Here is a 25,527-nt window from a genome sequence, read left to right as displayed (position 1 = left end):
GACAATGATTTATTAAAAGTGACACTAAAAGCATAAGCACACTTCCACCACAAAAAGATAATCTGTACTTCATCAAAATTAAAACTCTTGTGCTCCAAAGGACACTTTTTTAAAATAGCTTTAGGAGTAAAAGTGGTTTCTGGTTACCTGGATGAATTGCATGGTGGCGAAGTCTGGGATTTTAGTGCATCCATCACCCAAATAGTGTACATTGTACCCAATAGGTAGTTTTTCATCATTTGCCTCCCAGCTTCCCCTCTTCTGAATCTCAAATATTTATTATACCACTCTGTATGCCTTTGCACACCCATAACTTACCTCCCACTTCTAAGTGAAAACATGGGGTATTTGGTTTTTGATTCCTGAGTTATCTCACTTAGGATAATGGACTCCAGTTCCATCCAAGTTACTGCAAAAGAAATTATTTTATAAATTTTTATAGCTGAGAAGTATTCCATTGTGTGTGTGTATATATATACACACATATATATCACATTTTCCTTAACCACTTATTAGTTGTTGGGCACTTAGGTTGGTTTCATATGTTTGCAATTGGGAATTGTGTTGTGATAAACATATGCAGGCAGGTATCTTTTTAATAGAGTGACTTATTTTCCTTTGGGTAGATACCCAGTAGTGAGATTGCTGGGTTGCATGGTAGATCTATTTTAGTTTTCTCAGAAATATTCATACTGTTTTGCATAGAGGCTGTACTAATTTACATTCTCACCAAAAGTATATAAGTGTTCCCTTTTCAGCAGATCCACGCCAACATCTATGCTTTTTTTACTTTTTAATAATAGCCACTTTGGCTGTGGTAAGGTGGTATCTCATTGTGGTTTTAATTTGCATTTCCCTGATGATTAGTGATGTTGAACATTTTCTGATATGTTTGTTAGCCATGTGTGTATCTTCTTTTGAGAAATGTCTATTTGTGTCATTTGCCACTTTTTAATGATTTTTTTTTCTTGCTGATATGTTTGAGTTCCTTGTAGACTCTGGATATTAGTCCTTTGTCAGATGCATAATTTATAAACATTTTCTCCCATTCCATAAGCTGCTGATCTAATCTGATAATTATTTCTTTCACTATGCAGAGCCTTTTTACTTTAATTAGTTCCCATTTATTTGTTTTTGTTTTGCTGCATTTGCTTTTAGGGTCTTAGTCATAAATCATTTGCCTAAGCCAATGTCCAGAAATGTTTTTCAAGGTTTTCTTATAGAATTTTTAGGTTTTAAGACTTAAAGTCTTTAATTCATCTTAAGTTAATTTTGGTATATGGTGAGAGATGGGGATAGTTTCATTTCTCCAATGTGGCTCTCCAATTTTTCCAGTACCATTTGAATAGGAAATCTTTTCCCCAATTTATGTTTCTGTATTGCTTTTTCCAAGATCAGTTGGTTGTAACTATTTGGCTTTATTTATGTGTTCTCTATTCTGTTCCATTGGCCTAGTTATCTGCCTTTATACCAGTACCATGCTGTTTGGGTTACTGTAGCCTTGTAGTATAATTTGAAGTGGGCTAATGCAATGTCTCCAGATTTGTTCTTTTTGCACAGGATTGCTTTCCCTATTTGGACTCTTTTTTGGTTCCATGTGAATCTTAGGATTGCTTTTTCTAATTCTGTGAAAAATGATGTTAGCATTATGATAGGAATTGCATTGAATCTATAGATGCTTTGGGCAGTGTGGTCATTTTCACAATATTGATTTATCCAATCCATGTATTTGTGTTATCTATGATTTCTTCAGCAGTGTTTTGTAGTTCTCTTGGTAGAGATCTTTCACCTCCTTCATTAAGTATATTCCTGGGTATTTTATTTTGTTTTGTTTTTGTAGCTATTGTATAAAGGATTGAGTTCTTGATTTCATTCTCTGCTTGATCATTGTTGGTGTGTAGCAGTGGCACTAATTCACAAACATATTAATCTTGTAACTTGAGACTTTACTAATTCATTTTTCAGACCTAGGAGTCTTTTAGAGGAGTATTTAGGGTTTTCTAGATGTAAGATAATATCATCAGCAAACAGAGATAATTTGACTTCCTATTTTCCAATTGGGGTGTCCTTTATTTCTTGGCCTTGCCTGAATGCTTTGGCTAGGACTCCCCAAAGGACACTATTAAGAAAGTAAAAAGAAAACATACAGAAGAGCTCGCAGCGCGAGTGACACAGAAGACCGGTGATTTCTGCATTATCAACTGAGGTACTGGGTTCATCTCACTGGGGAGTGCCGGACAATCGGTGCTGGTCAGCTGTTGCAGCCCGACCAGCGAGAGCTGAAGCAAGGCGAGGCATCGCCTCACCTGGGAAGTGCAAGGGGGATAGGAATCCCTTTTCCTAGCCAGGGGAACTGAGACACACAACACCTGGAAAATCGGGTAACTCCCACCCCAATACTGTGCTTTAAGCAAAAGGGCACACCAGGATATTATATCCCACACCTGGCCAGGAGGGTCCCACACCCACAGAGCCTTCCTCATTGCTAGCACAGCAGTCTGCGATCTTGCGGCAAGGCAGCAGCAAGGCTGGGGGAGGGGCGCCCGCCATTGCTGAGGCTTAAGTAGGTAAACAAAGCCCTGGGAAGATCGAACTGGGTGGAGTTCACAGCAGCTCAAGGAGGCCTGCCAGTCTCTGTAGACTCCACCTCTGGGGACAGGGCACAGCTAAACAACAACAACAACAACAACAACAACAAAAAAGCAACAGAAACCTCTGCAGACGCAAGCAACTCTGTCTAACAGCTTTGAAGAGAGCAGTGAATCTCCCAACGCGGAGGTTGAGATCTGAGAAGGGACAGACTGCTGCTCAAGTGGGTCTCTGACCCCTGAGTAGCCTAACTGGGAGACATCCTCCACTAAGGGGCATACCGACACCCCACACCTCACACGGTGGAGTACACCCCTGAGAGGAAGCTTCCAAAGCAAGAATCAGACAGGTACACTCGCTGTTCAGCAGTATTCTATTTTCTGCAGCCTCTGCTGCTGACACCCAGGCAAACAGGGTCTGGAGTGGACCTCAAGCAATCTCCAACAGACCTACAGCTGAGGGTCCTGACTGTTAGAAGGAAAACTAACACACAGGAAGGACACCCACACCAAAACCCCACCAGTACGTCACCATCATCAAAGACCAGAGGCAGATAAAACCACAAAGATGGGGAAAAAGCAGGGCAGAAAAGCTGGAAATTCAAAAAATAAGAGCGCATCTCCCCCTCCAAAGGAATGCAGCTCATCGCCAGCAACGGATCAAAGCTGGACGGAGAATGACTTTGACGAGATGAGAGAAGAAGGCTTCAGTCCATCAAAGCCTTCTCAGAGCTAAAGGAGGAATTACATACCCAGTGCAAAGAAACTAAAAATCTTGAAAAAAGAGTGGAAGAATTGATAACCAGAATAATTAATGCAGAGAAGGCCATAAACAAACAGAGATGAAAACCATGACACGAGAAATACGTGACAAATGCACAAGCTTCAGTAACTGACTCGATCAAGTGGAAGAAAGGGTATCAGTGACTGAAGATCAAATGAATGAAATGAAGTGAGAAGGAAACTTTAGAGAAAAAGGAGTAACAAGAAACGAACAAAACCTCCAAGAAATATGGGACTATGTGAACAGGCCAAATCAACGTCTGATTGGTGTACATGAAAGTGATGGGGAGAATGGAACCAAGTTGGAAAACACTCCAGGATATTATCCAGGAGAACTTCCCCAACCTAGCAAGGAAGGCCAACACTCAAATTCAGGAAATACAGAGAATACCACAAAGATACTCCTTGAGAAGAGCAACTCCAAGACACGTAAATGTCAGATTCACCAAAGTTGAAACGAAAGAAAAATGTTAAGGGCAGCCAATGAGAAAGGACAGGTTATCCACAAAGGGAAGCCCATCAGACTAACAGCGGATCTCTCAGCAGAAACTCTACAAGACAGAAGAGACTGGGGGCCAATATTCAACATTCTTAAAGAAAAGAATTTTAAACCCAGAATTTCATATCCAGCCAAACTAAGTTTCATAAGTGAAGGAGAAATAAAATCCTTTACAGATAAGCAAATGTTTAGAGATTTTGTCACCACCAGGCCTGCCTTACAAGAGACCCTGAAGGAAGCACTAAATATGGAAAGGAACAACCGGTACCAGCCATTGCAAAAACATGCCAAAATGTAAAGACCATCGAGGCTAGGAAGAAACTGCATCAACTAACGAGCAAAATAACCGGCTAATATCATAACGGCAGGATCAAGTTCACACATAACAATATTAACCTTAAATGTAAATGGACTAAATGTTCCAATTAAAAGACACAGACTGGCAAATTTGATAAAGAGTCAAGACCCATCAGTCTGCTGTATTCAGGAGACCCATCTCACATGCAGAGACATACATAGGCTCAAAATAAAGGGATGGAGGAAGATCTACCAAGCAAATGGAGAACAAAAGAAGCAGTGGTTGCAATACTAGTCTCTGATAAAACAGACTTTAAATCATCAAAGATCAAAAGAGAAAAAGAAGGCCATTACATAATGGTAAAGGGATCAATTCAACAGGAAGAGCTAACTATCCTAAATATATATGCACCCAATACAGGAGAACCCAGATTCATAAAGCAAGTCCTTAGAGACTTACAAAGAGACTTAGACTCCCATACAATAATAATGGGAGACTTCAACACCCCACTGTCAACATTAGACAGATCAACGAGACAGAAAGTTAACAAGGATATCCAGGAATTGAACTCATCTCTGCAGCAGGCAGACCTAATAGACATCTACAGAACTCTCCACCCCAAATCAACAGAATATACATTCTTCTCAGTACCACACCACACTTATTCCAAAACTGACCACATAATTGGAAGTAAAGCACTCCTCAGCAAATGTAAAAGAACAGAAATTATAACAAACTGTCTCTCAGACCACAGTGCAATCAAACTAGAACTCAGGACTAAGAAACTCAATCAAAACCGCTCAACTACATGGAAACTGAACAACCTGCTCTTGAATGACTACTGGGTATACAACCAAATGAAGGCAGAAATAAAGATGTTCTTTGAAACCAATGAGAACAAAGATACAACATACCAGAATCTCTGGGACACATTTAAAGCAGTGTGTAGAGGGAAATTTATAGCACTAAATGCACACAAGAGAAAGCTGGAAAGATCTAAAATGGACACTCTAACATCACAATTAAAAAAACTAGAGAAGCAAGAGCAAACACATTCAAAAGCTAGCAGAAGGCAAGAAATAACTAAGATCAGAGCAGAACTGAAGGAGATAGAGACACAAAAAACCCTCCAAAAAATCAATGAATCCAGGAGTTGGTTTTCTGAAAAGATCAACAAAATTGACAGACCACTAGCAAGACTAATAAAGAAGAAAAGAGAGAAGAATCGAATAGACGCAATAAAAAATGATAAAGGGGATATCACCACCGACCCCACAGAAATACAAACTACCATCAGAGAATACTATAAACACCTCTACGCAAATAAACTAGAAAATCTAGAAGAAATGGATAATTTCCTGGACACTTACACTCTCCCAAGACTAAACCAGGAAGAAGCTGAATCCCTGAATATACCAATAGCAGGCTCTGAAATTGAGGCAATAATTAATAGCCTACCAACCAAAAAAAAGTCCAGGACCAGATGGATTCACAGCTGAATTCTACCAGAGGTACAAGGAGGAGCTGGTACCATTCCTTCTGAAACTATTCCAATCAATAGAAAAAGAGGGAATCCTCCCTAACTCATTTTATGAGGCCAACATCATCCTGATACCAAAGTCTGGCAGAGACACAACAAAAAAAAGAGAATTTTAGACCAATATCCCTGATGAACATCGACGCAATTTCCTCAATAAAATACTGGCAAACCGGATCCAGCAGCACATCAAAAAGCTTATCCACCATGATCAAGTTGGCTTCATCCCTGGGATGCAAGGCTGGTTCAACATTCGCAAATCAATAAACGTAATCCAGCATATAAACAGAACCAAAGACAAAAACCACATGATTATCTCAATAGATGCAGAAAAGGCCTTTGACAAAATTCAACAGTCCTTCATGCTAAAAACTCTCAATAAATTCGGTATTGATGGAACGTATCTCAAAATCATAAGAGCTATTTATGACAAACCCACAGCGAATATCATACTGAATGCGCAAAAACTGGAAAAATTCCCTTTGAAAACTGGCACAAGACAGGGATGCCCTCTCTCACCACTCCTATTCAACATAGTGTTGGAAGTTCTGGCTAGGGCAATCAGGCAAGAGAAAGATATAAAGGGTATTCAAGTAGGAAAATGGGAAGTCAAATTGTCCCTGTTTGCAGATGACATGATTGTATATTTAGAAAACCCCATTGTCTCAGCCCAAAATCTCCTTAGGCTGATAAGCAACTTCAGCAAAGTCTCAGGATACAAAATTAATGTGCAAAAATCACAAGCATTCTTATACACCAGTAACAGACAAACAGAGAGCCAAATCAGGAATGAACTTCCATTCACAATTGCTTCAAAGAGAATAAAATACCTAGGAATCCAAATTACAAGGGATGTAAAGGACCTCTTCAAGGAGAAGTACAAACCACTGCTCAGTGAAATAAAAGAGGACACAAACAAATGGAAGAACATACCATGCTTATGGATAGGAAGAATCAATATCGTGAAAATGGCCATACTGCCCAAGGTGATTTATAGATTCAATGCCATCCCCATCAAGCTACCAATGAGTTTCTTCACAGAATTGGAAAAAACTGCTTTAAAGTTCATATGGAACCAAAAAAGAGCCCATATCTCCAAGACAATCCTAAGTCAAAAAAATAAAGCTGGAGGCATCACGCTACCTGACTTCAAACTATACTATAAGGCTACAGTAACCAAAACAGCATGGTACTGGTACCAAAACAGAGATATAGACCAATGGAACAGAACAGAGTCCTCAGAAATTATACCACACATCTACAGCCATCTGATCTTTGATAAACCTGAGAAAAACAAGAAATGGAGAAAGGATTCCCTATTTGATAAATGGTGCTGGGATAATTGGCTAGCCATAAGTAGAAAGCTGAAACTGGATCCTTTCCTTACTCCTTATATGAATATTAATTCAAGATGGATTAGAGACTTAAATGTTAGACCTAATACCGTAAAAACCCTCGAAGAAAACCTAGGTAACATTCAGGACATAGGCATGGGCGAGGACTTCATGTCTAAAACACCAAAAGCAATGGCAACAAAAGCCAAAATTGGCAAATGGGATCTAATTAAACTAAAGAGCTTCTGCACAGCAAAAGAAACTACCATCAGAGTGAACAGGCAACCTACAGAATGGGAGAAAACTTTTGCAATCTACTCATCAGACAAAAGTCTAATATCCAGAACCTAGAAAGAGCTCAAACAAATTTACAAGAAAAAAACAAACAACCCCATCAAAAAGTGGGCAAAGGATATGAATAGACATTTCTCAAAAGAGGACATTCATACAGCCAACAGACACATGAAAAAATGCTCATCATCACTGGCCATCAGAGAAATGCAAATCAAAACCACAATGAGATACCATCTCACACCAGTTAGAATGGCAATCATTAAAAAGTCAGGAAACAACAAGTGCTGGAGAGGATGTGGAGAAATAGGAACACTTTTACACTGTTGGTGGGATTGTAAACTAGTTCAACCATTATGGAAAACAGTATGGCGATTCCTCAAGGATCTAGAACTAGAAGTACCATATGACCCAGCCATCCCATTACTGGGTATATACCCAAAGGATTATAAATCATGCTGCTATAAAGACACATGCCCATGTGTGTTTATTACGGCACTATTCACAATAGCAAAGACTTGGAATCAACCCAAATGTCCATCAGAGACAGACTGGATTAAGAAAATGTGGCACATATACACCATGGAATACTATGCAGCCATCAAAAAGGATGAGTTTGTGTCCTTTGTAGGGACATGGATGCAGCTGGAAACCATTATTCTCAGCAAACTATCGCAAGAACAGAAAACCAAACACCGCATGGTCTCACTCATAGGTGGGAACTGAACAATGAGATCACTTGGACTCGGGAAGGGGAACATCACACACTGGGGCCTATCACGGGGAGGGGGGAGGGGGGAGGGATTGCACTGGGAGTTATACCTGATGTAAATGACGAGTTGATGCGTGCTGACAAGTTGATGGGTGTAGTACACTAACATGGCACAAGTATACATATGTAACAAACCTGCACGTTATGCACATGTACCCTAGAACTTAAAGTATAATTAAAAAAAAAAAAAGAAAACATACAGAAAGGAATAAAATACGTGCAAATCATGTGTCCAATATAGGTCTGATTTATACTTAAAGAATTCTTTTGACTAAACATTAAAAAGACACCCCCATTTTTCAAATCAGCAAAGTATTTAAATAAATTTTCCCCGAAGAAAATATATAAATCATCAATAAGCACATGAAACTATGCTCAACATCACTGGTCATTAGGGAAAGGCAAATAAAACTAACAATAAGATACCACTTTACACCCACTAGGATGGCTATAACCAAGAAAACAAATAATAACAAGTGTGTTGCTGAGGATGTAGAGTTTTAAAACCTTTATACATTCCTGATGAAAGTGTAAAATGATGCATCCTTGTTGAAGACAGTTTGGCACTTCCTTAAAACTTTAAACAGAGTTGACATGCAATCCAGCAATTCAACTGGAGGTATCTACCCATGAGAATTGAAAACATAACGTTTACACAAAAACAGGTACTCAAATGTTAATGGTGTTGGGGCTCAATGTTTCCTTTACATTAGTCAAAGGTGAATTTTGACTCTTGCAAAGAAAGAACCCTAATAAAAACACTATATATAGTGCTAATATAATAACACCCAGTTTGAATACATGTGCCTTTCCCTAAATGCTCTATTCTCACAGAGTAGACTCATTGATATTTATCATATTAGTTGGCGTCATAATTATTAACATATATAATTATGTTTGTTAAACAACTAATCAAAGGTCAAACAACTACTACATTTCAGAGGCAGAAATCCCACACAACCATTCAGCTCCAAGATTGATTCTACAGTTCACTTTGAAGAGGGTGAGGCTGTGGTCAGGAATAAGGGAGAGTGAGAGAGCACATTCTGAGCAAAGGATGAAGCTGTAAAAGCCAAGCCCTATCCACAAGGCCTAGAGTCCTTTACTGTTATATGAAGCCTCAGAACCGATATGAGCTTCTTCAGATGTGATATTTCTGCTACTTAGATTAAGAATTAGTATTGTACACATTATTGTACATCAATGTACAATGTACATCATATTATTGTCCACTCATGCTCATAGCAGCATTATTCCCAATAGCCAAAAGGTGGAAACAACTCAACTATCCCTCAGATAAATGGATAAACAAAATGTTTTATATAATGTTTTATGTGTGTGTGTCTAATGAAATGTTATTCAGCCAAAAGAATGGCATTCTAATATATGCTACATGTATTAGATGAGCCTTGGAAACATTATGCTAAGTGAAATAACACATATGAAAAGAATAAATATTGTATGATGTCACTTATATGAGGTAGATAGAATATTAAAATTCATACAGACAGAAAGTAGAATAGTGGTTACTAGGGGCTGGGAAAAGGAGGTAATGTTGGACCCAGCAGTGGAGCAGGATCCCCAGCACTGAAGGCCACACAGTGTCCTACACCCCAGAGAACAGGCAATTTAACCCACTGGGAGGCTGTTCCTAAAACAAAGGGAAGATAGCATATACTCCCTAGAGTTTAAAAGCTGCCTGCCTGGGTCGATTGCCAATGACTGCAACCTCACCCCACCAGCAGCAGGGCTGCTCTACACTGACATGCATTCTGAGGACACGTTCTCCCCCAGGCCCACCCAGGCTGGAACTGCTTCCCAAGTACTCAAAAACACCCTTTGAGAGCCTGGGATCATCCCACCTCATCCACCATTGTTGTTATCCATGCATTTCTCCTTGGGGCTTGAGGATGGGCCCACCCGCCTGCCACTACCACCACTGCCAGCAGTCATCCACACACACCACTTGGGGCCTGGACTGACCTGCTCAGCCCATTTCAGCCAGCACTAAAACCAGCATGTTCTGCCTGGGAGCCCAAGGGTTGTTCTACCATCTGTACTGCCATCTCCCACACCATACATGCTACCCAGAGGCCCAAGCATTCATCCATTTTCCCAGTCCATCACTGGCACTGCCAGCACCTGAGAGAGAGCCTGGAGGCCCAGGAATCAGTATACCTGGACTTCCTAACACCAGTGCCCACAAATGTCATCCAGGCCCCCAAGGACACACATGCTCAGCCCACTGCTGCCACCACTGGGTTCTGGAGAGAGGCCCATCTGTTGTCCTCATCCCAATAAAGCCTCACCACAGCCTCCACTAACAACTGCAGCCTAAGCCTCTGAAGAAATCACAGACACCACTAAGGCCATTTAGGGCCAAAGAAATTATACAAAGATGACACTGCTGCACACACCCAGAATCAAAGTTAAGGGGCCTACCCAACCAACACTGTAGATGCATTTTCAGGAAAAAAGATTTCCCATGTAAAAGTTAATCCAGAAAAATGGAAGAAGTAGCCATTACATGACAGGAGCAGTCAGATATCAATGTAAAGAAACATAAAACATAAACATTACAGAAACAAGAAACATGAACATTACAGATATTAATGTAAAAACACAAGAAATACGAAAAAGTAAGGGAATATAAAACCTCCAAAAGAAAATAATAATTCTCCAGCAACAGATTCTAAGGAAACCAAAATGCATGAAATGCCTGAAAAAGAATTTGAAGTGATAATATCAAAGGAGCTCCATGAGATACAAGAGAACACAGACAAACATTACAACAATGTACAACAAAATCAGAAAAAAAAAATGCTTTCAGATATGAGTGAGAAATTCACCAAAGACATCATTTAAAGAGAACCAAACAAATCCTGAAACTGAAGAATATAATTGATAATAGACTAGATGAAATGAAAAAACGAATTTCAGAACTTGAAGACAAGTCTTTTGAAATAACTCAGAAAAATAGAAAAAAAATGAAGAACACTTATGTGACAAATGAGATACCAGAAAGAAACCCAAATTTTTAATTATGGGTATTCCAGAAGTTGAAGAAAAGCCCAAAGGCATAGAAAATCTATGTAACAAAATGATAGCTAAGAATGTCATAAGTCTAGCAAGAGATTTAGACATCTAAATACAGAAAACTCAGATTCCTAAGTAGATACAATCTAAAAAGGTCTCTCCATAGTACATTACATGAAAACTGTCAAAAGTCAAAGACAAAGAAAGAATTCTAAGAACAGCAAGATGAGGATTCCCATAAATGTGACTAGACATTCAGTAACTAACAGCACTAAAGTGACTAAGATCTAGTCACATATAAGGGAACCCCTCATCAGAATAACAGATTTCTCAGCAGAAATCTTACAGGCCAGAAGAGAATGGGATGAAATATTCAAAATACTAAAAGAAATAAATCTGCTAGCCAAAAATGTTATACCCAGCATAATTATCCTTTATAAATGAAGGATAAATAAAGTATTTCCCAGACAAGCAAAAACTGAGGGAATTTATCACCACTAGACCAGTTGCACAAGAAATGCCTAAGAAAAGCATACCCTTGGAAGGGAAAAAACAATATCTATCACTACAAAAGCACACAAAAGTATAAAACTTACTGGTAAAACAAACTGACAAATGAGGAGGAGAAAGAACTCAAATGTTAATACTACAGAAAAACACAAAACTATAGTGACAATAAGAAAGAAATAACAAAGGATATACAAAACCAGAAAGCAATTACCAAAATGACAAAATGACAGGAATAAGAGTTCCCTCACATGTCAATAATAACCTTGAATGCAAATAGATGAAATATTCTACTTAAAAGATATACAATGGGGTGGCTGGCAAGATAGCCGAATAGGAACAACTCTGGTCTGCAGCTCCCAGAGAGATCAAGGCAGAAGGCAGGTGATTTCTGCATTTCCAATTGAGGTAGCTGGCTCATCTCACTGGGACTGGTTAGACAGTGGGCACAGTCCACAGAGGGCAAGCCAAAGAAGGGTGGGGCGTCGCCTCACCCGGGAAGTGCAAGGGATTGGGGAACTCCCTCCCATAGTGAAGGGAAGTCTTGAGGGACTGTGCTGTGAGGAATGGTGCATTACAGCCTAGATACTATGCCTTTCCCACAGTCTTTGCAACACACAGCCCAGGAGATTCCCTTGGGTGCCTACACCAGCAGTGCCCTGGATTTCAAGCACAAAACTGGGTGGCCATTTGGTCAGACACTGAGCTAGCTGCAGGAATATTTTTTCTACCCCAGTGGTGCCAGGAACACAAGCAAGACAGAACCATTCCTTCCCCTGGAAAGGGGACAGAAGCCAGGGAGACAATTAGTCTAACTCAGTGGATCCCACTACCACGGAGCCCAGAAAGCTAAGATCCACTGGCTTGAAATTCTCACTGCCTAGAAGAAAACCAAGGCAATACCATTCAGGACATAGGCATGGGCAAGGACTTCATGTGTAAAACACCAAAAGCAATGGCAACAAAAGCCAAAATTGACAAATGGGATCTAACTAAACTAAAGAGCTTCTGCACAGCAAAACAAACTACCATCAGAGGGAACAGGCAGCCTACAGAATGGGAGAAAATTTTTGCTATCTACTCATCTGACAAAAGGCTAATATCCAGAACCTACAAAGAACTCAAATTTACAAGAAAAAAAAAGAAAACCCCATCAAAAAGTGGGAAAAGGATATGAACAGACACTTCTCAAAAGAAGACATTTATGCAGCCAACAGACACATGATAAAATGCTCATCATCACCAGCCATCAGACAAATGCAAATCAAAACCACAATGAGATACCGTCTCACACCAGTTAGAATGGTGATCATTAAAAAGTCAGAAAACAACATGTGCTGGAGAGGATGTGGAGAAATAGGAACACTTTTACACTGTTGGTGGGAGTGAACACTAGTTCAATCATTGTGGAAGACACAGTGGCGAGTCCTCAAGGATCTAGAACTAGAAATACCATCTGATCCAGCCATCCCATTACTGGGTATATACCCAAAGGATTATAAATCATGCTGCTATAAAGACACATGCCCATGTGTGTTTATTACGGCACTATTCACAATAGCAAAGACTTGGAACCAACCCAAATGTCCATCAATGACAGACTGGATTAAGAAATTGTGGCACATATACACCATGGAATACTATGCAGCCATAAAAAAGGATGAGTTTGTGTCCTTTGTAGGGACATGGATGCAGCTGGAAACCATCATTCTCAGCAAACTATCACAAGGACAGAAAACCAAACCCCGCATGTTCTCACTTGTAGGTGTGAATTGAACAATGAGATCACTTGGACACAGGAAGGGGAACATTACACACACTGGGGCCTCTCGTGGGGTGGGGGGAAGTGGGAGGGATAGCATTAGGAGATATACCTAATGTAAATGACAAGTTAATGGGTGCAGCACACCAACATAGCACATATATACATATGTAACAAACCTGCACATTGTGCACATGTACCCTAGAACATAAACTGTATTAAAAAAAGAAAACAAAAGAAATTCTCACTGCCAGCACAACAGTCTGAAGTCAAACTGAGATGCTAGAGCTTGGTGTGGGGAGGGGCAGCCACCATTACTGAGGCTTGAGTATGCAATTTTCCCCTCACAGTGTAAACTCGGACTGGTTGGAGCCCACCGCAGCACCACAAAGCTGCTGTAGTCAGACTGTCCCTCAAGATTCCTCCTGTCTGGGCAGGGCATCTCTGAAAGAAAGGAAGCCGTGCAGTCAGGGGCTTATAGATAAAACTCTCATCTCCCTGGGACAGAACACCTGGGGGAAGGGGCAGCTGTGGGCGCAGCTTCAGCAGACCTAAATGTTCCTGCCTGCCAGTTCTGAAGAGAGCAGAAGATCTCCCAGCACTGCACTCGAGCTCTGCTAAGAAACAGACTGCCTCCTCAAGTGGGTACGTGACCCCTCTACCATATTGCATAGAGTAATTTATAAATGCAATGCTATCCCCATCAAGCTACCATTTACTTTCTTCACAGAATTAGGAAAAAACTACTTTAAATTTCACATGGAACCAAAAAAGAGCCCTTGTAGCCAAGACGATCCTAAGCAAAAAACAAAGCTAGAGGCATCATGCTACCTGACTTCAAACTATACTACAAGGCTGTAGTACCAAAACAGATATATAGACCAATGGAACAGAACAGAAGCCTCAGAAATAATGTCACACATCTACAACCATCTGATCTTTGACAAACCTGACAAAAATAAGCAATGGGGAAAGGATTCCCTATTTAATAAATGGTGTTGGGAAAACTCACTAGCCATATGCAGAAAACTGAAACTAGATCTCTTCCTTACACCATATAACAAAATTAACTCAAGATGGATTAAAGACTTAAACTGTAGGACCTAATACCATAAAAACCCTAAAGAAAACCTAGGCAATACCATTCGGGACATAGGCATGGGCAAAGACTTCACGACTAAAACACGAAAAGCAATGGCAATAAAAGCCAAAATTGACAAATGGGATCTAATTAAACCAAAGAGCTTCTGCACAGCAAAAGAAACTATTATCAGAGTGAACAGGCAACCTACAGAATGAAAGAAAATTTTTACATTGTAGCCATCTGACAAAGGGCTAATTTCCAGAATCTAGGAAGAACTTAAACAAACTTACAAGAAAATAACCCCATCAAAAAGTGGGCAAAGGATATGAACAGACACTTCTCAAAAGAAGACATTTATGCAGCCAACAGACACATGAAAAAATGCTCTTCATCACTGGTCATTAGAGAAATGCAAATCAAAACCACAGTGAGATACCATCTCATGCCAGTTAGAATGGTGATCATTAAAAAGTCAGGAAACAGCAGATGCTGGAGAAGATGTGGAGAAACAGGAATGCTTTTACACTGTTGGTGGGAGAGTAAATTAGTTCAACCATTGCGGAAGACAATGTGGCAATTCCTCAAGGGTCTAAAATCAGAAATACATTTGACCCAGCCATCCCATTACTGGGTATATATCCAAAGGATTACAAATCATGCTGCTATAAAGACACGTGCACACGTATGTTTATTGCAGCACTATTCACAATAGCAAAGACTTGGAACCAACCCAAATGTCCATCAATGACAGACTGGATTAAGAAATTGTGGCACATATACACCATGGAATATTATGCAGCCATAAAAAAGGATGAGTTCATGTCCTTTGCAGGTACATGGATGCAGCTGGAAACCATCATTCTCAGCAGACTATCACAAGAACAGAAAACCAAACACCACATGTTCTCACTTATAAGTGGGATTTGAACAATGAGAACATATGGACACAGAGAGGGGATAATCACACACCAGGGCCTGCCGGTGGGTGGGGTGAAAGGGGAGGGATAGCATTAGGAGAAATGCCTAATGTAGGTGATGGGTTGATGGGTGCAGCAAACCACCATGGCACGTGCATACCTATGTAACAAACCTGCACGTTGTGCACATGTATTCCAGAACTTAAAGTATAATAATGTTTTTAAAAGTTGGAATGAACAACAGCAACAAAAAAGATAGACACTGGCTGAATAGATTTTTTTTAATGACCCAACTAGATGCTGCCTCTAAGAATCTCATCTCACATGTAAAGACATATAAATTGAACATAAAGGGATGGAAAAAGATATTCCACAAAACAAAAACCCAAAGTGAGCAGGAGTAGTTATGCCTATATCAGATAAAGCAGACTTTAAGTCAAAAACAGTAAAAACAGACAAAGTCATTATATAATGATAAAGGAATCCATTAAGCAAAAGGATATAACAATTTAAAATATATATGCACCCAACGCCCAAGCACCCAGATATATAAAGGAAATATTATTAGATCTAAATGGAGAGATAGGCTCCAAAACTATAATAGTTGGAAACTTCAGCACCCCACTCTCAGCTTTATACAGATTATCTAGACAGAGAATTAACAAAAAACATTTATTTACTTTTTGTAATTTATTTAACTTTCAAGTCCAGGAGTACATGTGCAGGTTTTTTATATAGGTAAACTTGTATCATGGGGGCTTGTGGTACAGATAATTTTATCATCCAGGTATTAAGCCTAGTACCCATTAGTTATTTTTCCTGGTCCTCTCTCTCGTCCTACTTTCCACCCTCTAATAGAACCCAGTGTGTGTCATTCCCTTCTATGTGTTCATGTGTTGTCATCATTTAGCTCCCAATTAAAAGTGAGATCATGTAGTATGTATGGTTTTCTGTTTCTGTATCAGTTTGCTTAGGATAATGGCCTCCAGCTCCATCCATGTTTTTGCAAAGGACATGATCTCACTATTTTTTATGGCTGCATAGTATTCCATGGTGTATATGTACCACAGTTTATCCAGTCTATCATTCATGGGCTTTTAGGTTGATTCCATGTCACAAAGAAATATTTCATTTAAACTGCACATTAGATCAAATGGACCTAACAGACATTTACAGAACATTCTATCCAGCAGCTACAACATATATATTATATTCATCAGATGTGGAACATATATGTCAGACCACAAAACACATCTCAACAAATTTTTAAAACTGAAATCATATCAAGCATGTTTTCAGACCACAGTGCAATAAAACTAAGAGTCAATAACAAGAGGAACTTTGGAAACTATACAAATACATAGAAATTAAACAACATACTCTTGAATACTCTTGAATGAAGAAATTAGAAAAGAAGTAAAAAATGTCTTGAAACAATTGAAAATAAAAACACAACATACGAAAATCTGTGAGCAATAGCAAAAGCAGTGCTAAGAGACAGATGTGGCTGGCACGGTGGCTCACACCTGTAATTCCAGCAGTTTGGGAGGCTGAGGCGGGTGGCTCACGATGTCAAGAGATTGAGACCATCCTGGCCCACATGGTGAAACCTCATCTCTACTAAAAATACAAAAAATAGCTGGGCATGGTGGTGCATACCAGTAGTCCCAGCTACTCGGGAGGCTGAGGCAGGAGAATCGCTTGAACCCAGGAGGTGGAGGTTGCAGCGACCTGAGATCGCACCACTGAACTCCAGCCTGGCGACAGAGCGAGAATAAAAAAAAAAAGAGAGAGAGAGGTGTATAGCAATACTTGCCTACATCAAAAAAGTAAAAAGTTTTCAAATAAACAATCTAATGAGTCACCTCAAAGAATTAGAAAAGCAAGCACAAACCAAACCCAAAATTAATAAAAGGAAAGAAATAATAAAGGTCAGAGAAAAACTAAGCAAAACAGAAACTAAAAACTCAATACAAAGGATCAATGAAATTAAGTTTGTTTTTTGAAAAAATAAGCAAAATTGATCAACTACTAGCTAAACTAGCCAAGAGAGAAAAGACCCAAATGAACAAAATCAGAAATAAAACAGGAGACATACAACTGATACCATAGCAATACAGATTATTATAAACAACTACACACTAACAAACTGAAAACCTAGAGGAAATCAATGTATTTGTGGGCACATAAAATCTACCAACATTAAAACAGGAAAAAAAATAAAAACCTGAACAGACTATTAAGGAGTAATGAGTATGAATCAATAATAAAAAGTCTCCCGACAAGAAAAGCCCAGAACTGAATGGCTTTATTGCTGAATTCTGCAGAACTTTTAAAGAAGAACTAATACCAATTCTCCTCAAGCTATTCCAAAAAATTGAAGAGGAGAGAATTCTTCCTAGTACGTTCTACAAGGCCAGCATTACTCTGATAACAAAACCAGAGAAAACACACACACACACAAAAGCTTCTTGATTAACATAGACACAAAAATCCTCATCAAAATATTAGCAAACTGAATCAAGTAAGATTTATCCCACGGATGCAAGGATGGCTTAATATATGTAAATCAGTAAATGAGAGACATCACATCAACAGAATAAAGGACAAAATTTATATAATCATCTCAATAGATGCAGAAAAGACATTTGATAAAAATTTAACATTTCTTCATGATAAAAATCTCAAGAAACTAGGCATGAAAAGAACATACCCCAATACAATAAAAGCCATGTATGACAAACCCACAGCTAACACCATACTGAATGGAGAAAAGCTGAAAACCTTTCCTCTAAGAACTAGAACAAGACAAGGATGTCCACTTTCACTATTCCTATTGAAAATAGTACCAGAATTCTTAATCAGAGCAATCAGGTAAGAGAAAGAAACAAAAGACATCTAAATTGGAAAAGAAAAATCAAATTGTCCCTTTTTGCAGATGACATATTTCATGTTTAAAAAGATTGAAAACCTCCACCAGAAAATGCTTAGAACTGATAAATAAATTCAGTAACGTCAAAGAATACAAAATCAACATATAAAAATTCAGTAGTATTTCTTTCCACTAATAATGAACTAGCTGAAAAAGAAATAAAAAAGGCAATCTCATTTACAATAACACAAAAAAATTAAAATATCTAGAAGTAAATATAACCAAGGAGGTGAAAGAAGGCCACCACAAGGAAAACTACCAAACACAGATGAAAGAAATTGAAGAGAACACAAATGGAAAGATACCCTATATTCATGAATCAGAAGAAATTAATATTGTTAAACTGACCATGATACACAAAGGAATCTACAGATTCAATGCAATCCATATCAAAATACTAGTGACATTTTTCACAAAAATAGAAAAAAAATTCTAAAATTTGTGGGAAACCAAAAGAGAGCCCAAGTAGCCCAAGCAATCCTGAAAGAGCAAATCTAGGAGGATCACACTACCTGATTTCAAAATATAGTACAAGGCTATAGTAACCAAAGCAGCATAGTACTGGCATAAAAATAGATACAAAGAACATAGATACAAAAAATAGATACAATGGAACAATATAGAGAAATCAGAAATAAATCCAGATATTCACAGCCAACTGATATTTGACAATGATACCAAGAACATATATTGGGGAAAGGACACCTTCTTCAGTAAATAGTGCTGGTAAACCTGGCTATCCATATGCAGAAGAATTAAACTGGACCCCTAAAATTCCCCATATACAAAAATCAATTCAAGATGGGTTAAAGACAAACATTAGGCCCAAAATTATAAAACTACTTAAAAAAATAACATAGGGAAAACACTTCAAGACATCAGCGTAGGTAACAACATCATGAATAAGACCGTAAAAGCACAGGCAATTATTTAAAAAAATAGACAAATGGGACTATAATAAACTCAAAAGCTTCTGCACAGCATTGGAAACACTCAACAGATGGAAGACACAACATGTTGAATGGGAAAAAATGTTTGCAAACTATCCATCTGACAAGGGACTAATATCCAGAATATACAAAGAACTCAAACAACTCAAAAGAAATAAAATGCTACTAAAAAGTGGGCAAAGGACATGAATAGACATTTCCCAAAAGGAGACATACAAATGGCCAAAAGGTCTATGAAAAAATTCTCAACATCACTAGTCATCAAGGAAATTCAAGTTAAAACCACAGTGAGTGAGGGACAAAAACTACATATTAAGTACAATGCACATAACTCCAGTGACAGGTACACTAAAATTTCAGACTTCACCTCTATAAAACTCATCCATGTAACCAAAAACCACTCATACCCCTAAAGCTATAGCAATTAAAAAAACAAACAAACAAAAAAACAAAACAAAAAAACACACACACAATGAGATATCATCTCATCCCAGCGGGAATGGCGATTATCAAAAAGACAAAAAATGACAAATGCTGGCAAGGGTGCTGAGTAAAGGGAATCCTTATGCACTGTTGGAGGGAATGTAAATTTGTATAGCTATTATGGAAGAGAGCATAGAAATTTCTCAAAAAACTAAAAATAGAACTACCATATGATTCAGCAATCCCATTACTGCATATTTATCCAAGGAATGGAAATCCGTATATCAAAGGGATACCTGCACTCTCTTGTTTATTGCAGTACTATTCACAGTGGCAAATATATGGAATCAACCTAGGTGTCCAACAATGAATAAACATAAAGGAAATGTGGTACATATACACAATGGTATACTATGTGGTCATATAAAGGAACGAGATCCTGTCATTTGCAGCAACATGGATGGAACTGGAGGTCACTATGTTAAGTGAAATAAGCCAGGCACAGAAATATAAATATTGTATATTCTCACTCATATATGGAAGCTAAAAATGTTGATCTTATGGAGGTAGGCAGTGGAAAGATAGATACCAGAGGCTGGGAAGGTTGGCGCAGGGGAGTAAAGAAAGTTTAGTTAATGGATACAAACATACAGTTAGATAAGAAGGAATAAGTTCTAATGTTCGAAGGCAGAGTGGGGTGACTATAGCTAACAACAAAAGAGCTAGAAGAGACGACTTGAAATTTTCCCAACACATAGAAATAATAAATTCTCAAGGTGATGGACACCCTAAATGTGCTGACTTGATCATAATACATTCATTCTGCACATGTAAAAATATTACATGTACCCCATAAATGCATACAAATATTATTTATCAAAAAAAATTTTTAGAGCATTATCCTTGTCCAGTGTGCCATCTCTTGCTCAGCTTTCCTGTGTGGTACTTCACACTCAGGTCAGCTCTCTTTTCCTGGGGCTAAGAGAAGCTACTGCCAGCTTCCACCTTCATTAGCTTTGCAGGTAGAAATCCCAGCATAAAGACAGGGCCCACAAAAAGTCCTGGAGGGTGTGCTCTATTGGTCAGGTTTGGGATTTGTGAACCAAATACTCAGGCTGTAGGAATGAAATAACCTGATTGACCAACTCAGGTCAACTAGTGGGCTGAGTCATGGACCTACTGCTAGAGCCACAGGGTGAATCTGTACCACCTGAATCGCGTGGACTAAGAATGAGGAACCTTCCTCCTGAGAGATACTAGCATACAGTGGAATATGTATAATGTACTTCATTGCCCTGTGTACCTTCCCTCAACCCTCCTTGTTCGATGCAAGCATGAGTATTTAATGCAAGGAGTTTATATTTTCTACTTGAGAACTCTCTCTGGCTGTGGAGCAAGATAGACAGCTTACCAGGGAGGTGGAGTCCACAGGTACAGCTTTCAACTGGTGACGGGAAGTTGTTGAATACTACAACTGCTTCAACTCCTCAAGAGCGACAACCCTGAAGCATGTTCTAGACCCACTCCCAGGGAAGGTAATCCCAGTGAGGGGACCAGTGCAATTGAGCCCCAGGTCTCCACAATGGCAGCCTACTTTTTAGCTCAAGTTTTCTGCTTCACTCCTCCACCCTCCTACCTCAGTTACCTGGAATCACCTCCCAAATAACCTATGGACATTGCAATACCTGTCTGAGGGTCTGATTGTGTGGAAACTCAAATTAAGATAACATAAACATAATGGTTGGTGAATTCATACTGTTTTCTGTTCATTTCATGTGAAGAAAATTTGTAGGGAATGCTTTGGGTATTGTCTCTTTGTTTTCTTCATAAGACCAAGTATATTTGTCTGGACACATATTTGGTACTAAAAAAAGTATTCTAATAGTTCATTTAAATCTAGAGAAAATATTTATTTATCCAGAAAAATATAGCAAGGCATATGTAGACTTGCTAGTATGCTAGGGCTGCCATAACAAAGTACTACAGACTAGGTGACTGAAGCAACAGAAATGTGTTATCTCATGGTGAAGGCTGGAAGTCAGAGTTCAAGGTGTAAGCAGCGTTGATTTCTTCTGAGACCTTTCTCCCTGGCATGTAGATGGCCATCTTCTTCGTGTGTCTTCACATGGCCTTCCCTCTGTATCTCTTCTGACATGGATGCTAGTCTGCTTGCATTAGAGACCAGTCTAATGACCTTATTTTGACTTAATTACGTCTTTGAAGGCCCTGAAACCAAATACAGTCACCTTCTGAGGGACTGAGGGTTAAGATTTCAACATATAAATTTGGGTGAGATACAATTCAACCCATAACAGTGGATGTCTGTGTTTTCTGTCATTTTTGTCTTTAGAGGCAAAATGCTCTGTGAACAGATGATTTATTTGCCATCCGCCTCTCTACAGATGAGAACAATAGGGACTACAGAATAGTGTGCTTTTTTAAAACTCAAGGTTCAGCATTGCTGAGTGGGCCTAGATGCCTCTCCCAAAATAAATAAGGGGAAGAAATTTTGAAAACAAGGAAGAACTATAACAGAAAGAAATCTGTGAGCCTCCTGAGTAACATAACCAGGTTCTTGACAAACAGTCCTCCCACAGTACGAACAATGAAAGGCATTCTGATCTGATTTTGAATCTCCAAAAGAAACACCAGTCTTCAGCTCTGGTAGTCTTCACCTCATCACCACTGTAGATTTGATATGACAGACTCACTTTGTATCTCAAGATTGCATTATGCATTTATTTCTCCATGAATTAAATAAGGACACTTGGGGGCCAGTGAACAATGCTAGGCTCTCTTTATTCTGCAGATGGATAGGGAAAATGATGATTGGCTCCAAATGATTAGAGAGTGTGATGATAGTATGATTTATGACCAGCAGTCCCAATGTGGTTATTATTCAGTGTTATGAATAAACTGAGAAAGATGTTCTCTTATGCCACATCACAAGCCAGTGTCATCTGAACAGCTTGGTGATGTCATGACCCAAGAATCAAGAAAGTATTTCATTGAGGAGATGGGTGGAATGTGAAGACATGAATGCAGTGATTAAAGAGGCAATGAAAATTGCTTATTTCTGCCTAACGAATGACTTGTCAGCTACAGAAACCATCTCCACTCAACTCTGCACCTTTTTGTATTTTGACACAACAGTTCCATCTTTCCTTACCACTGGAATTTTTGGCTCTTTTGGGCCTCCTTCCTACACATATTTCATGACTCAGAGAGCATGCTAAAATACAGATAGAGATTTCTTGGTTCAGGAACTGAACTTGGTTCAGTTCATTTGCTTCTTGATGCTTGTCACCAGGCCACAGGGTCTTTTAAAGAAATTTTTTTAATACAACTTTCTCTAGGCTCCTGATCTTTCAGAACCATGGCAATCTGGGGCCTGTTTCCTATTCCCCACATGCACTTTCAATTGTGGCCTTTCTCCAATACATTTCCAGATGTTGTTGCTTATTCATTTTATTTTCAGCACATTTTATCCTTTCCTGAACTCCCACATAATCTTCTTCCATGCCACCCTTTCTTCCCATACCACTCCCTCAACGAGGCAAAATTCCTAAACTCTGCTGCAATTACACCAAATTTAATTGGCTCTTCCATACCCCAGCTGACTGTGTCCTGACTCTTAAAACGAAAGAGATGATTGGACTTCAGGAAGAGCCTTTTCAGAATGAACTTCCAGCTGATGGCCAGATGCTGTTGAGGTCTGGGCTGCCTATTGTGTAAATTCTCTGCAGAGAAAAAAAAAAAAAAAAAAAAAAAAAAAAAAAAAGTTCACTGGGGTCCTGAAGTACAAACCACAGTTTGTTTTAGAATCTTTTTTTTTAAATGTCTTTGTGCAAATATAAAACCAGAAAGCCAGAAATGTTGTTTAAATTGTTATCGAACAATATAAAAATTGCAAAGAGGTCTTGGCTTTCTGTAGTACTTCACGCTTTTGGCACTATTTGGAAATGAGCTCTTCCACAAAGGGTTGATTTTTAAGACAATTGAAACATCTTTAAGACAATTGAAACATCTTTAACAATTGAAAATCTGTAAACATTTTTACATAAATCTTTCTAGCATGCATTACACTTTAGAGTGTGTTGAGCATAAGCTAATGTTTTCTGAATGATTCAGAACCAACATTAAGAATACGAGCAGCCATGCCATAGGATCTATATTTGTCTGCTTTTCCTCATATCCAGGTTTCCCAACCTTGGCATTATTGATATTTTGGGTCAGATAATCCTTTGTCGTGGGAGTATAGCCTATGCAATGTAGGATGTTTAGCAGCATCCCTGGTCTGTACCTACTAGGTGCCAGTAGCACTGTCCCTTCAGCTGTGACAACCAATAACATTTTAAGGGTGAGAATGTATACCATCACATGTTCTGAACATTGTACTGGAGGCCCTAGTCAGTGCAATAAGAAAGAAAAAGGGGGGAAAAATGTATAAGAATTGGAAAAAAGGGGAAAAAATTATCTTTATTTGCAAATAAAATGACTATATACATGGAAAATTCAAAATAATCTCCAAACTGTTGGAATTAATAAAAGTGAATTTAGAGGATAATCAGTAACAAAATTGACATACAAAAACAAATTCTGTTTGGGAGGATGAGGCAGGGAGATCACCTGAGGTCAGGAGTTTGAGACCACCCTGCCCAACAGGGTGAAACCCCATCACTACTAAAAATACAAAAAATTAGCCAGGCATGGTGGTGCACACCTGTAGTCCCAGCTACTATGGAGCCTATGATGGCAGAGGATTGATTGAAATGGGAGGTGGAGGTTGCAGTGAGCCAAGATTGCACCACTGCACTCCAGCCTAGGCAACAGAGTGAGACCCTATGTCTTTAAAAAAATAATAAATTGTGTTTCTATGACTTTAAAAATACTGGAAAATAAAATTTTTTTTAAAACTACAATCTCATCAAGAAAATCAAATAATTAGAAATGAATCTAATCATATGAGCAAAAACTACAAAATATCAAAGAGAAATTACCTAAATAAATCAAGAGACATAACACATACTCAAGATTACTAAGGTTTCTTGCCAGCAGTGGTGGTTCACACTTATAATCCCAGCCCTTTGGGAGGCCAAGGTGGAAGAATTACTTGAGGCCAGAAGTTTGAGACCAGCCTGGGTAACACGGTGAGACACCATCTCTACTGAGTGTGGTGGTGCATGTCTGCAGTCCCAGCTAGTTGAGAGGCTAAGGCAGAAGGATAAAAAAGGAAAAAAAAAAAAGATCTCAATTATCTCAAAATTTATCTGTAGATTCAATGAAATCCAAAACCAAATCCCAGCAAAGATTTTTTAAATTAAAACATAAATCTAAAATGTATATGAAAATTAAAAGGACTTCAAAAGACAATCTTGGCCAAGCATGGTGGCTCACGCCTATAATCCCAGCACTCTGGGAGTCCGAGGTGGGCAGATCACCTGAGGTCAGGAGTTTGAGACCAGCCTGGCCAACATAGTGAAACCCCGTCTCTATTAAAAATGCAAAAATTAGCTGGGCATGGTGGCGCACATCTGTAATTCCAGCTACTTGGGACACTGAGACAGAAGAATCACCTAAACCCAGGAGGTGGAGGTTGCAGTGAGCCAAGATTGCACCACTGCACTCCAACCTGGGTAACAGAGTGAGGCTCGGTCTCAAAAGAAAAAAAAAAAATCCTGAAGTACAATAAATTTGTAGGAATAATACTGTGAGTTTGCAAGACCTATTATAAAGCTACAGTAATTAAGACAGTGTGATGTTGGACAAATGGAATAGAAAAATAGTATTTTTTTTAACTTTTAGATTCAGTGG

At 38.8% G+C, this 25,527-nt stretch overlaps 1 long non-coding RNA gene across 1 annotated transcript; it reads right to left on the bottom strand.

Annotated features, from left to right (window-relative positions):
- Positions 1-29: 29 nt before the first annotated feature.
- Positions 30-24,917, bottom strand: LOC126955337 (uncharacterized). Its single transcript, XR_007725896.1, has 3 exons — positions 24,743-24,917; positions 23,325-23,453; positions 30-409 (listed from the first exon to the last, which is right to left on the bottom strand). It is a non-coding gene; the product is annotated as an uncharacterized LOC126955337 (long non-coding RNA).
- Positions 24,918-25,527: the final 610 nt, after the last annotated feature.

The sequence above is a fragment of the Macaca thibetana genome, chromosome 5 (assembly GCF_024542745.1).
Source record: "Macaca thibetana thibetana isolate TM-01 chromosome 5, ASM2454274v1, whole genome shotgun sequence".
NCBI lineage: Eukaryota > Metazoa > Chordata > Mammalia > Primates > Cercopithecidae > Macaca > Macaca thibetana.
This window is presented reverse-complemented; position numbering and strand designations above follow the sequence as displayed.